This window comes from Chrysemys picta, chromosome 7 (genome assembly GCF_011386835.1).
Source record: "Chrysemys picta bellii isolate R12L10 chromosome 7, ASM1138683v2, whole genome shotgun sequence".
NCBI lineage: Eukaryota > Metazoa > Chordata > Testudines > Emydidae > Chrysemys > Chrysemys picta.
The window spans coordinates 52,244,858-52,257,632 of record NC_088797.1 but is presented as its reverse complement, the minus strand read 5'-3'; the positions used below and the strand labels follow the sequence as shown (position 1 = coordinate 52,257,632).

The 12,775-nt window shown below is 48.5% G+C and overlaps 1 long non-coding RNA gene across 1 annotated transcript in view; it reads right to left on the bottom strand.

The window, feature by feature from the left end:
* The window catches only part of LOC135972677 (uncharacterized), a 39,844-nt gene that overhangs the window by 3,156 nt on the left and 23,913 nt on the right, over nt 1–12,775 (bottom strand). The window contains exon 2 of the long non-coding RNA XR_010589156.1: nt 2,889–2,991. This is a non-coding gene — a long non-coding RNA (uncharacterized LOC135972677). The remainder of the gene's footprint in view (nt 1–2,888; nt 2,992–12,775) is intronic.

Genomic DNA, 12,775 nt, shown 5'->3' with positions numbered 1-12,775 from the left:
CTGGGGCCGCAAGAGAGGCTAGGAGCAGCCAGGCAGCCCCAGGGCTCACACCGGTTCCTGACCCAGCTGGGGCTGTGAGAGAGGCTGGGAGCAGCCAGGCAGCCCCAGGGCTCACACCGGTTCCTGACCCAGCTGGGGCCGTGAGAGAGGCTGGGAGCAGTGGGGTGTCCCAGAGACCCATGTCCCCAACCAGCCGGGAGTCTCCACCAGGTTCCCCATCAGTGGATCTGAGACGGATGGAATTGGAGCTGAGATCAAAGGAATCTGAGGACCATGAGAGACAGGGAAGGCATGAAGCAGAACAGTAGGAGAGACAGAGGCAGCAGGAACTGGTGATGGCTGAGCTCAGAGGCAGAAGGGGTGAGTGGGGATGGACCCTGGGTTGCAAATTCAACAGGGAACCTCAACACTAAATTGCTGCCCCAGGTTAAGGAGGGGGAAGATCTAGATGCCTGTCTCACGGACTTTGGGAAGGCTGGCAATTGGAACCAGGCTGGCCCTGCAGAAAGGCTCTGGTGTCTAGTCCCCTTCCTGGGTCCCAAGGCCATAGAGCTGTTTAGCCAGATGAGTGGGGTGGCAGACTGGCCCTCACTCCCAGCCCCAGAATATATGTATGCATGGACTCTCCTGGGCTCAGGCCCCTCGGATCTCCAGTGGGAGCAGAAGGTGATGGTCAATGGGAAGACATTCCTTGGGTGGCAAGACCCTGGGACAGAGATAACTATTGTCAGGCCACGGGTGGTGCAGCCTCACAAGATGCTGCGGGGCTGTGTGACCTGGATGAAGGTCCCAGGGATGAAGCCCCTTGCTGTACCAATGGCCCAGATCTCTGTGCACACACAGGAGGGGTCGGGCTGGCTGGTAGTTGGGGTTCTCCAAGATATCGGCTGTGAAGTCCTATTGGGGGATGACTGTCTCTCTTTGGGACAGGTCCAGGCCCTGCTCCTGTAACGGCCGAGGATTTGAATTTTGAATCCAGGGAACCAATCTGAAGCGGTCAGTGAAAATGCAAATGACCTGGTTGGCAGAGGGCAGGAGTTTCTAAGCTCAGGATACCTGCCTGTCTGTAACCAGAGCCCTGGACCTGAGTGGGACAGAGAGATGCTCCCCCCCCCCCCCCGCACACGGGAAGGTGGCTCACGCTGTTTCTGATGCTGTGAGCAAAGCAGCGGGCCAGCTGCTTGCCCTCACTGGGACAGACGGGGCAAAGCTGAACCCAGGGGGATCGGGGACCCCAGCTGAGTGTGGGGAACCACAGTCAGGGCAGGGCAGCTGCCAACCAGAACTGCCTTGTCCAGAGGTGCAAATGTCCAGGGACAAGGGTAAAGCAGCCTTGGGACACCTGCCTGTCATAGAGGAGCCTTTTCAGAAGGTGGCCCTGGACTTGGTGAGGAATGAATGGGAAGGGAAGGCTTCACCCAATGGAGAATCAGTGGCGGAGTATGTACTGACTTTCCAGCAAAAGCTCACTGAGCTCATGGATCCAACCAGGGATAACCTAGCCAGGGCCCAAGAGAGGCAGAAAGCCTGGTACGACCACTCAGCCTATGGCACCGGGGACCAGGTGAGGGGTCTCATCCCGATGAGGAAGAATAAGCTGCAAGCTGCCTGGGATGGGCCCTTCAAGGTCATCAAGCAGCTGAATGAGGAACGATGTGGTGGAACTTCCCAACCTGGCTCACAGCCACCGAGGGGACCAGGTCAACATGATGAAGCTGTACTGTGAGAGGGAGAGGCTGGTACTGACCATGTGTGGCCAGTGGGAGAAGGGGGAAAATCCCCTGGTGGATCTCTTTCCTGAGACCGGAGCCAGCCCCTTGCTGGAATCAATTCCCGTCTCTGACCAGCTAACCCCTGCCCAGCAGGCAGAGATCAGAGAGACGCTCCATGCCATCATCATGTCTGGTGCCTGCCCATACCTAGGCCTGATGAGATCCTAGACAAGTTGAGGGGGACTTGGTACCCCATGACCAGGGATTTCACCAAAGGTTAACAAGTTCTGCCCTATGCTGTGTTCCTGTCGACTAATAAACCTTCTGTTTTACCGGCTGGCTGAGAGTCACGTCTGACTGTGGAGTTGGGGTGCAGGGCCCTCTGGTTTCCCCTGGAGCCCCGCCTGGGCAGACTCGCTGCAGGAAACACACGGTGTGGAAAGGGATGCTGAATGCTCTGAGGTCAGACCCAGAAAGGTTGAAGCTGTATAAGCTTCTTGCCCTGGAGACAGTATGCTCAGAGGAGGGGCCAGACCCTCCTGTGATGTGTGGGGTGATGTGGTCATTGTGGGAGAGGGGTCAGACCCTCTGTCAAGGCTGATTCCCCACTCTGGCACTTGGTGTACAGAAGGTGGGGGCCTGTAAAGACTCTAAAAATTAATACTTGCCACTCCAGCCTTGTATTAAACTCCCAAGATTACAGCTTTTCTTTGACCTTGGATTGGTAGATGCTGTCACCACCCAAGTGGAAAACCCCTTTGAGAACCCAGGAAGGTGCACTTGGGAATTCCTTCCTGTGGGGTACCTTCAAGCCCTTTCACGCCCCCTCCAGGGAAGAGCTGAGAAAGACAAAAAAAGGAAATCAGCTGTCCTGACCAGCTTATTAAACATGTGCACAAACCTCTTCAGTCACAAAAATCCAATTCTGTTCTTAAAAAAATGTAAATTTTATTAATAATTAAAAAAAAATACATCTGGGAACTTAGAATTTTGCTAGATTTAAAACAAAAACAACTACAAGGATTAAGCATCAAGAATAGCTCTCTTGAGGTCCAGCTTAAAGGTTAAAAGCAAAACAAAAGCACCTGGGGTTAGCACAGAGAAATCCACAAGCCATAAGGAAATAAATGGGATAAACCTAATTGTGTCTTCCTAGACATTTCCTGATCTACTTACATATCTGGGGTTTTAGATGAGTAGTTTCTAGGTATGATACTGATGATTCTTCATCCCTGGCCCAAGCTTCTCACAGCATAACTGCTCCCTGTCTGCCTCTCCCCTAGAACAGACAGACAGACAAAGGGGGAGTCTTGTTTCAATCTTAAAAAGTTCTAGCCTTCCTATTGGCTCTTTTGGCCAGGTGCACATTCACTTCCTTCTACCTATGCATAGCAGTGAGACTTTTTAACCTTTTACAGGTAGAGCAATTAGAGACCAGCTACTAAGAGGGATTTTATAGCTACTGACTGACTGGCTGGGTGTCCATAAAAGGGAGCTCCCCCCGCCCTTTATTTATCACACACACCCCAAATCACAGACAATGTTGGCCAGCCTGGTTCAGGTTGGGTCCACACCGGCTGGGATTTCTTCCTGGAGGTTTAGGAAAACAGAGTTAATATCATACATGCACCTCTAATTTTACTACTAATTACATGAAGAACTAAACAATACTTTTCACGTTGTAAAGACTACAAGGACTTAGAATACAGTGACATTTTTACCTGGCAGATTCTGGGAAACCTGCCTGGGAGAGTGCATCAGCCACTTTGTTAGAGGCTCCTGAAATGTGTTGTATTTCAAAATCAAAGTCCTAAAGAGCTAAACTCCACTGAAGACGTTTTTTGTTAGTCTCTTTGACTGTGTGAAGCCACTTCAGTGCAGCATGGTCAGTCTGCAGGTGGAAACGCCGTCCCCAAATTTATGGGCATCACTTTTCCAGAACATACACAATGGAGTAACATTCTTTTTCTGAGACTGGCCAGTGGCTTTCCCTCTCAGAAAGTTTTTTGCTGAGAAACACAACAGGATGGAATAGTTGATCTGGTCCTTTCTGCATTAAAACTGCTCCTATACCACGCTCAGACGCATCTGTGGTTATGACGAAAGGTTGGTCAAAGTCCGGAGCCCTCAATACAGGGTCAGCCTAGCAGAGGAAGCCCCGCCCCTGAGGCTCTACTGGGCATGCTCCAACTGGAAGTAAAGTATAAAAGCCTGCAGAGCTGCTCAGTCAGTGCTGACTGCTGAGGTGGAAGGATGCTTGGCAGAGGTTCCAGCCCAGGAGCCGCTACAGCCCTTAACTATGAGAGCTGAAGAGTCAGAAACTTGGACCAGAGGCACAATGCTGTCAGAAGCCCAGGGAGTGTCAGGTGCTGAGGAGCCTGGAGATCCCGGAGCTGAAGAGCCAGAAACTTGGACCAGAGGCTTGCAGCTATCAGAACCCTAGGGAGTGATGAGTTGCAATCAGCTGGTGCTCTTGGGGCAGTTGGCCTTCACATGTCCCGGCTCACTGCATTTAAAGCATCACCCAGCTGACTGTGGGCTGGAGCGAGGTGGGTGGTTGGAGAGTGGGATTGTGGGACGAGAGGGCATCTGGGGTCTCCCTGGCTGTGTGGAGGGCTCCTCCTTGTGCGGTGGCATCTTGGACTGACTCCGATGGTGGGGTATCGTCTCAGGTTACCTCTTCTGGTATCCCCACCAACTGCTACTAGCTTTCTTTTTCTCTGCCACGTCCACGCATTTGGCTCTGATCTCCCCCGCCTCAATTACAGTTTTGGGCTTCTAAGATGTACCTTTCTATTTCCTCAGGAACACCCTCTAAGAACTGCTCCATTTGTATTAGGCGAGACAGATTTTCTGGAGACATAACATTTGCTCCTGATTTCCAGGCATCCCAATTTTTTACAATGTGATAGGCATGTCAGGAAAATGGCAAGTCTGGTTTCCACCTTAGGGCTCTGAACCACCAACAGGCATGCTCAGGTGTTAGTCCCACCCTAATTCTGGCTTTTTGTTTAAAAAGTTCGTACTCATTCATGTGTTCTTTAGGCATTTCAGCTGCCACCTCTGCTTAAGGGTCCACTGAGTTGTGGCCTCAGGTCCACCATATACTGGTCTGGAGGGATGTTGTACCCAAGGCAGGCCCTTTCAACATTTTCTAGGAAGGCCTCTGTATCATCACCTACCTTGTATGTGGGGAATTTCTTGGAATGGGGAGTGGTACCTGGAGAAAGCCCTAACAGTCCATCTGGAAAAAGAACAGGAGTACTTGTGGCACCTTAGAGACTAACAAATTTATTAGAGCATAAGCTTTCGTGGACTACAGCCCACTTCTTCGGATGCATATAGAGTGAACCATATATTGAGGAGATATATATACACACATACAGAGAGCATGAACAGGTGGGAGTTGTCTTACCAACTCTGAGAGGCCAATTAAGTAAGAGAAAAAAAATTTTGAAGTGATAATCAAGCTAGCCCAGTACAGACAGTTTGATAAGAAGTGTGAGAATACTTACAAGGGGAGATAGATTCAATGTTTGTAATGGCTCAGCCATTCCCATCTGGCTGACTCAACTTAGCCCTTTCCAGCTTTAAGCGCTTCAGCTCCATTCCTGCCTCCAAGTGCTTCGCCTCTCTCCCACGCTATCCAAATTTGAATTTTGGGATTGAGAGTTTTGTTGGTTAAAGAGCTGCTGCAATGGCTGAGCAAAGAGCATATGAGGGACTTGGCAAAAAAGCCCTGGAAAATTTGTGTTCAGAAAAGAGGATAAGCTTTAGAAAGAAAGCTACAAAGGAAGAACTGAGAAATCTGTTAATAGCCAGTGATCAGGGGGCAAGAGCACAGCCCTTACCTGAGGCTACAGAAGATGCAGAAAAAATTAGGATGCAAAGGGTGACAAGTAAACTGCAATTTGAGCATGAACAGAAGCTAGCAGATCTTCGATTGCTGGAGAAGCAAAAAATAGCAGAGTTAGAAAGAGAGAGAGAGAAGGAGGCTGATGAGAGAGAGAGAGAGAAGGAGGCTGATGAGAGAGAAGAGAGAGCTCGTAAGGGACGTCTAGAGCTGCTCGCTGCTGAGCAGGAGACTCACAAGATGGAACAGGAGACAGCCAGACTTCAGCTCCAAGTAATGGAAGAGCGGAGAAAGTCATCCCCACCTGGTACTCCACTTCCCCCCCACCATGAGAAAAACTGGGAAAGGATGTGTCCCATTTACAATGATACTGAGGATATAGAGGAGTTTTTGTCTACCTTTGAACGCCTCTGCAATCTGTACCAGATCCCTGAGGGTCAGCGAATGCCTGTCCTGCTGACCAGACTGACTGGAAAAGCCAGGGAGGTGTTTAATGACTTGGGGGAACAAGAAGCTTAAATTATGAGCGGTTTAAGGATTCTGTGTTAAGGCGGTTCAAGGTTACTCCTGAATCTTACAGAGTTAAGTTTAGAGAGTTTAAAATGTCTAAGGATTGTACTTTTGTAGAATGTGCTCATAAGCTGATGGGTTTTGTTAAAAAGTGGGTTATGGGAGCCAAGGTTCATGGGAGTTTTGAAAAACTGCTGGATTTAATAACTTTGGAACAGTTCTTAGACGTTGTGCCTGACAATGTGAGAGCAGCTGTGTGTGACAGGGACCCTGAGTCAGTCCTACGGGCAGCAGAGATTGCGGATGCCCATACCCAAAACAGGGCTCGAGAAGGGTGTAAAACCCCAGGGAAAACTGATCACCATTCTCCCCAGTTCAAGAGGAGGGAAGGATTTAAAAATAAACCTGACTCTTCTAAAGGAGTTCAAGGGGGCCCGGAGGGTAGGAACTCACATCCCAGGACGGAACAGGTTACATGCTATCACTGTGGTATGCTGGGCCACATGAGACCAGACTGCCCGACACTGAAGGGCAGCCCAAAACCAGCAACCCCAAATGCCACGGCCAATGCTAACCCTGTTGTTGTAAACTCACAGGCAAGCCACACAGAGCCCAGCATTGGTGCCCTGTGTGCAAATGCTGTTTCTGTGGTCTCGGAAGAATTTGACCTTAAAACTCACATTAAAGCTAAATATGGGGGAAATAATGCAGAGTTTATTAGCAGTGCAGAAGTGAATGGAGTGAGGTGTATGGCATGGAGGGACACCGCAGCAGATATTACTCTGGTTAAAGCAAGTCTTGTCAGGAAGGAAGATTATTTGCCAGGTGAAGATGTAACTGTTGTAGCCTTATCTAAGTATTTTGTCAGGGTGCCTTTGGCTAAAATCCACCTGAAATGGAAGGGATTGGAGGGCACCATAGTTGTGGGAGTAAAAGACATAATCCCTAAGGATATTATGATTGGAAATGATATTAAAGCTATGGTCAGTCAAGTTAATACAAACCAGGCACAAGAGAGGATTGATCCTAAGGTTGTGCCTATGGAGGGTTTCTCCAAAAGTTTGTCTTTGGAAAGTAGCTGTTTGGCTGTGAATGAAGTTTCTGAATATCTATCTAATGTCTCAGAAGTAAATCTGGAATTAGATCAAGCGAAGGGAGAGGAGAACAAGGAGATTTTGGATGAGCCTAGGCAGTCTTGTGAGCTGATGGCTTTATCTAGTCAGCAGTTTGGGAAGGCAAGGAGAGTGGAAGATGAGTGTCCCTATACCTTATCTGTTTCCTGTGCGAAGAATAGTGACAGTGAAGGAAATGTGCCTGTGTCTGTCAGGGGTATTGACTTGCCTATGGAGGAAGCTACCCCATTCTCCAAGCAGTTGTCTGTGAACAGCCCGGTGTGCTGGGACAAGGGAAATGAAATCCCAAACCGTATGTCTAGTAAAGGAAAATGCGTCTCCAACTCTTTTTTTGTCTGTGGAGCAGACAGAAGGTGCCTTTCAGCCTGTGATGGTTGAGAGTAATTTAGTTGTCTCAGAGTTGGTTCTGGATTCAACTAAAGCCCAGGAAGGGAATGGTCCTAAGTTTGCATCTGCTGGGGAGCATGGCACCGTAACTAGGTTGCATCCAGTTACTGTCTTAGCAAAATCCCAGAGACCAGACAATTCTGGTGCTTGTATTTTGCCTGTTGCTCATGTGTGGTTGGAGAAGGGTGTAACAACTCTGTCTGATCAGGGTGATACCCTAGCCAGGGCACAAGGAGAGCAGAAAGGTAATTTGGTTGTGTTACCTACGGACAGTTTAACAACTTGTAGCAAAAAGGAAAAAATTCCTAAGCTTGTGTGTGGCAAAGAGAAGGGAAGTATTTCTAACCTTTTATCTAGGAAGTCTATGGGTTCGCCTGAAAGGGGATTGTGTAGAGATCTGCCTGATGGGCCAAAGGTGATCCTGAATGTAAGTAAGACCCATAGAATCATAGAATATCAGAGTTGGAAGGGACCTCAAGAGGTCATCTAGTCCAACCCCCTGCTCAAAGCAGGACCAATTCCCAGCTAAATCACCAGACAGAGTCTGTTGTTGCTCAGGAAAGTGTGCCTTTAGAGCAAGCCCTAGGTGAAGAGGGTAAGGGCAGAATTTCTGTGAGGGGTGAATTGCTGCTTAGAAAAGCTCCTGGAGAAAGGAATCCTCATGGTACTCGGTGCAAGCAGTTCCCTGCAACTGAAGGGTGTGAGAGTGATTTAATCAAGGAAGTTTCAGTTCCTAGCAGCCAAAAATTGTCTGTTGTGAATGGATCCTCTGACTTTCCTTTTAAAAGATCCAGTGTGGGTAGCTTTGAGAAGGTCTCAGAGGAAGTAAAAGTTGTTAAGGAATTGAGGCATCCCTATAACCAAGTGGCTGTGTGGGGCCAACTTGTTGGGGAGACAATGGTGTTGGAACAGGAATGTCTCCTTTCTGATTCTTTAAATGAGCAGTTTGTGCTTCAGGGTTTGAGGACAGATTTGGTTACTGATGTGTCAGAGCAGAGCAGTTTTATGGCTAAATGCTTGAGGATGCGGGGGAGAGCAAGCAAACTCTCACCCGCAGACTCTTTGGATTTGTGTGGTATCTCTTTAAGACAGAGTCCAGCCTTGGAGATGATAGCAGTTACGAATATGAAAACTGGTGGACTGGCTCTGGTCTGGGGTAGTGCAAATTACTTGCCTGGCTGGGAAAGGAAGGACTTGCTAATAGCTGTTAGCACAGAGGGCCCACACCATCAGCCAGTGAATTCTGTTAAGCAAGAGAAATCGGGGTTTGATCCTGCAGGACAAGGAGGAAAGAGAACACTGAATTTTGCAAAGGGAAGCCACAGGTTAACCCTAAAATGCCCAAACTCCAATGGTATTGAGCCAAAGGTGTGGCATGACAAACATGACTGTAGATGGACACTTGCAATGAACTTGTTGTTATTGCTAAATTTTGTAATTAACAATGTGTCTAATCTTTTGGAGAATCCCTTGAACATGTTAAAAGGAATACATGAAAACACACGTTATGTTAAAAGGCCTTGTTACACTGGGGTTTCACAGGTAATGCCTATAAACAATATGGGAACTTTTCACAGGGGAAAAGACATTCCAGACCTAATGTGCTGTATGAAAAGGAAGACTGAGGCACACTACCATATTGCTTTCATGGCTAAATGCCAAGATTCCTGGACTATGAAGAACATTAATATCTGCATTTATTCGATGTTAATTGGGTTCCAAACATTTGCCCGAGCTTGTATGGATAAAGTAGCAGTTTTCTTTAGCTCTTGGCAAGATCACATGGCACATACAGGAACCATGCTGCCAGAGCAGATCCAATCCACTATTGTTCTAACTAAGTGTTACCTTGAGTTTGTAAAGAGGTTCAATCATGTGGTTGAACATGATTTTGATAAACCATTTCTGTTATACACTGGTACGGCTTCTAACCCAATACTAGCTATAGTGAGACAGAACCCAGGATGGGGAGCTCTTGGGATGCAGTCAGTGATGTTTGTGTTATCCCTTCCTGCATCAATTTTGCGTTGGGGGTGTGACGTTATTGACATAAACTGGGACCATATAGATCATTGTTGCAACCAAGGTCCTGTAGTGGCACCCAAATCTTGTATAAAGGGGGTCAAATGGGGTGTCTAGGACAAGGTTATGGTTTACTGGTTATGATTATGCTGTCTATATGTGTGTATCAGTTTTGTAGTCGAAGTTATGAATATTGGCTCTATACTGTCTGTATGGCAAACTTATGCTATGCTTCTGGGTGACATCCCAGACAAGCTGAGATTAGCTCTGCCTAGCCTGCTTGATGGCCCATTAAGGACCATCAGCTATACAATGGACCCATTGAGAGAAGGCAGATACGCCTTGTACCTCAGCAAAGTATGCAGGGACTGGCCCATGTGACTCCAGACTCCATTTTGCTGTAATTTTCCACAGTAAGAACAAAGAGGTGTTCTTACACCTGGAAAAGACTATATAAGGCTGATGCCTGATCTCCATCTTGTCTTCAATCCTGCTTCTTACCTCTGGAGGAACTTTGCTACAAACTGAAGCTCTGAACAAAGGACTGAATGACCCATCCCAGCTGGGGATGTATTCCAGAGACTTGATTTGAACCTGCAGTTTATTCCATCGCTGCTGCAAGCCTGAACCAAGAACTTTGCCATTACTGTATGTAATTGATTCCATTTAACCAATTCTAACTCTCATCTCTATCTTTTTCCTTTTATGAATAAACCTTTAGATTTTAGATTCTAAAGGATTGGCAGTAGCGTGATTTGTGGGTAAGGTCTGACTTGTATATTGACCTGGGTCTGGGGCTTGGTCCTTTGGGATCAGGAGAACCTTTTTCTTTTACTGGGGTATTGGTTTTTATAACCATTTGTCCCCATAACGTGTGGCACTGGTGGTAATACTGGGAAACTGGAGTGTCTAAGGAGATTGCTTGTGAGACTTCTGGTTAGCCAGTGGGATGAGACCAAAGTCTTAGTCTGGCTGGTTTGGTTTGCCTTAGAGGTGGAAAAACCCCAGCCTTGGGCTGTAACTGCCCTATTTTAGCAATTTGTCCTGAGTTGGCACTCTCAGTTGGGTTCCGCCAGAACCGCATTGTCACAGCATGTCACTTTGGGAAAACTGGTTGCTCTAGGGTTTCAGTACCCGACCGCAACCTCATGCACAGGGCTTCCCTACTCTAGCCTAGCAATTTCATTGCCACAAAGCTGGGGGGGGGGAAACTGCTTGTTGGACTCCCTGGCTTGGCAGGCGGCTGAACCCTTTGCGTCCCTATTCCCCCTCAGGCAGCAAAGAAAGGAAGGAAAGAAAGAAGGGGGGAAAAAACAAACTTCTGGGCTTTGCAGGCTGCCAAAAGGAAAAATGTGTCCTTTTAAAATCCTGAGGTCTGTGCCTCTGGTTCAAAATGATCCCACCATTCTGCCACCATGTTAAGGCTGAATCCCCACTCTGGCACTTCGAGTACAGAAGGTGGGGGCCTGCAGGGACTCTAATACAAGCCTGGAGTGGCAAGTATTAATTTTTAAACTCCCAAGGCTTCAGCTTTCTCTAACCTTGGATTGTTAGATGCTGCCACCACCCAAGTGCAGAATCCCTTTGAGAACCAAGGAAGGCACACTTGTGAATTCCTTCCTGTGGGGTACCCTCAAGCCCTTTCACCAAGAGCTGAGAAAGAAAGAAAGAAAGAGGAAATCAGCTGTTGCCACCAGGGCTGGCTCTGGCTTTTTGGCTGCCCCAAGCAAAAAAAAAAAAAAAAAAAACCAGGGCGGCCAGAACGGCAAAGGAAAAAAAAAAACCACAACCTGCGGCGCGGCCAAAGCCAGTGTGCAGGGGGACTCCCTGTGCTGCAGATGTGCCCCGGCTAGCGGGAGGAGGGGGAGGGAGGGAGGGGGAGAGAGAGAGAGAAGGGGAGCGGCCAGGGCTTCAGCGGGGCGCTGCTGGGGCCGCCTGCCAGGAGGGCTCCGCGCTGCTCCGGTTGGCTGGAAAGGAAGGACGTGGACTGCCCTGCCGGGCTTGCTGTCCTCTGTGCCGCCGCCCCCTACAGGGCGGCCAGAGCAGAACAATAACAAAACAAACAAACAAAAGAAAAGAAAAAGCGGCCATGCCGCCCTAGGATTGGGCGGAATGCCGCCTCCTACAAGCTGCCGCCCCAAGCACCAGCTTGCTCTGCTGGTGCCTGGAGCCAGCCCTGGTTGCCACCAGCTAATTAAACAACATGTGCACAGACCTCTTAAGACACACAAATTCAATTCTGTTCTTAAAAAAGGTAAATTTTATTAATAATAATAATATTAAAGAAAATACATCTGGGAATTTAGGCTTTTGCTAGATTTAAAAAAAATAACTCCAAGGATTAAGCATCAAGAATAGCTCTCTTGAGGTCCAGTTTAAAGGTTGCAAGCAAAACAAAAGCACCTGGGGTTAGCACAAAGGAATCCACAAGCTTCTTACAGCATAACTGCTCCCTGTCTGCCTCTCCCGAAGAACAACAGACAGACAAAAGGAGAGTCTTGTTTCAATTTTAAAAAAGTTCTAGACTTCCTATTGGCTCTTTTGGCCAGGTGCCCACTCACTTCCTTTTACCTATGCATAGCAGTGAAACTTTTTAACCTTTTACAGGTTGAACAATTAGAGAACAGCTAAGAGGAATTTCATAGCTACTGGCTGGCTGGGTGTCCACAAAAGGGAGCTACCCAGCCCTTCATTTATCACACCCCTCCTGTGATGTGTGGGGTCAAGGGATCCATGCGGGAAAGGGGCCAGACCCCCCTGCGATGTGTGGGGTGATGGAGTCATTGCGAGGCGGGGCCAGCTCCCCTGCAATGTATGGGACAATGGGATCAGTACAGGGGAGGGGCAGAACCCCCTGCAATGTGTGGGGAGGGATCACACCCTCCCTGGATATATGGGGTGATGGGGTCAGTGCAGGGGTGCGGCCAGACCCCCCTGCGATGTGTGTAGTGTTGGGGTCAGTGCGAGGTAGGGACCAGACCACCCTGTGATCTGTGGGGTGATGGGGTCAGTGCGGGGGAGGGGCCAGATCCGCCCTCCAGTGTGTGGGATGAGTATCGGGAAGCAGCCAGACCCTCCTGTGATTTGCGCGGTGATGAGGGTCAGTGTGGAGGAAGGGCGAGACCTCCCTGTGATGTTTGGGGTGATTGCATCAGTGC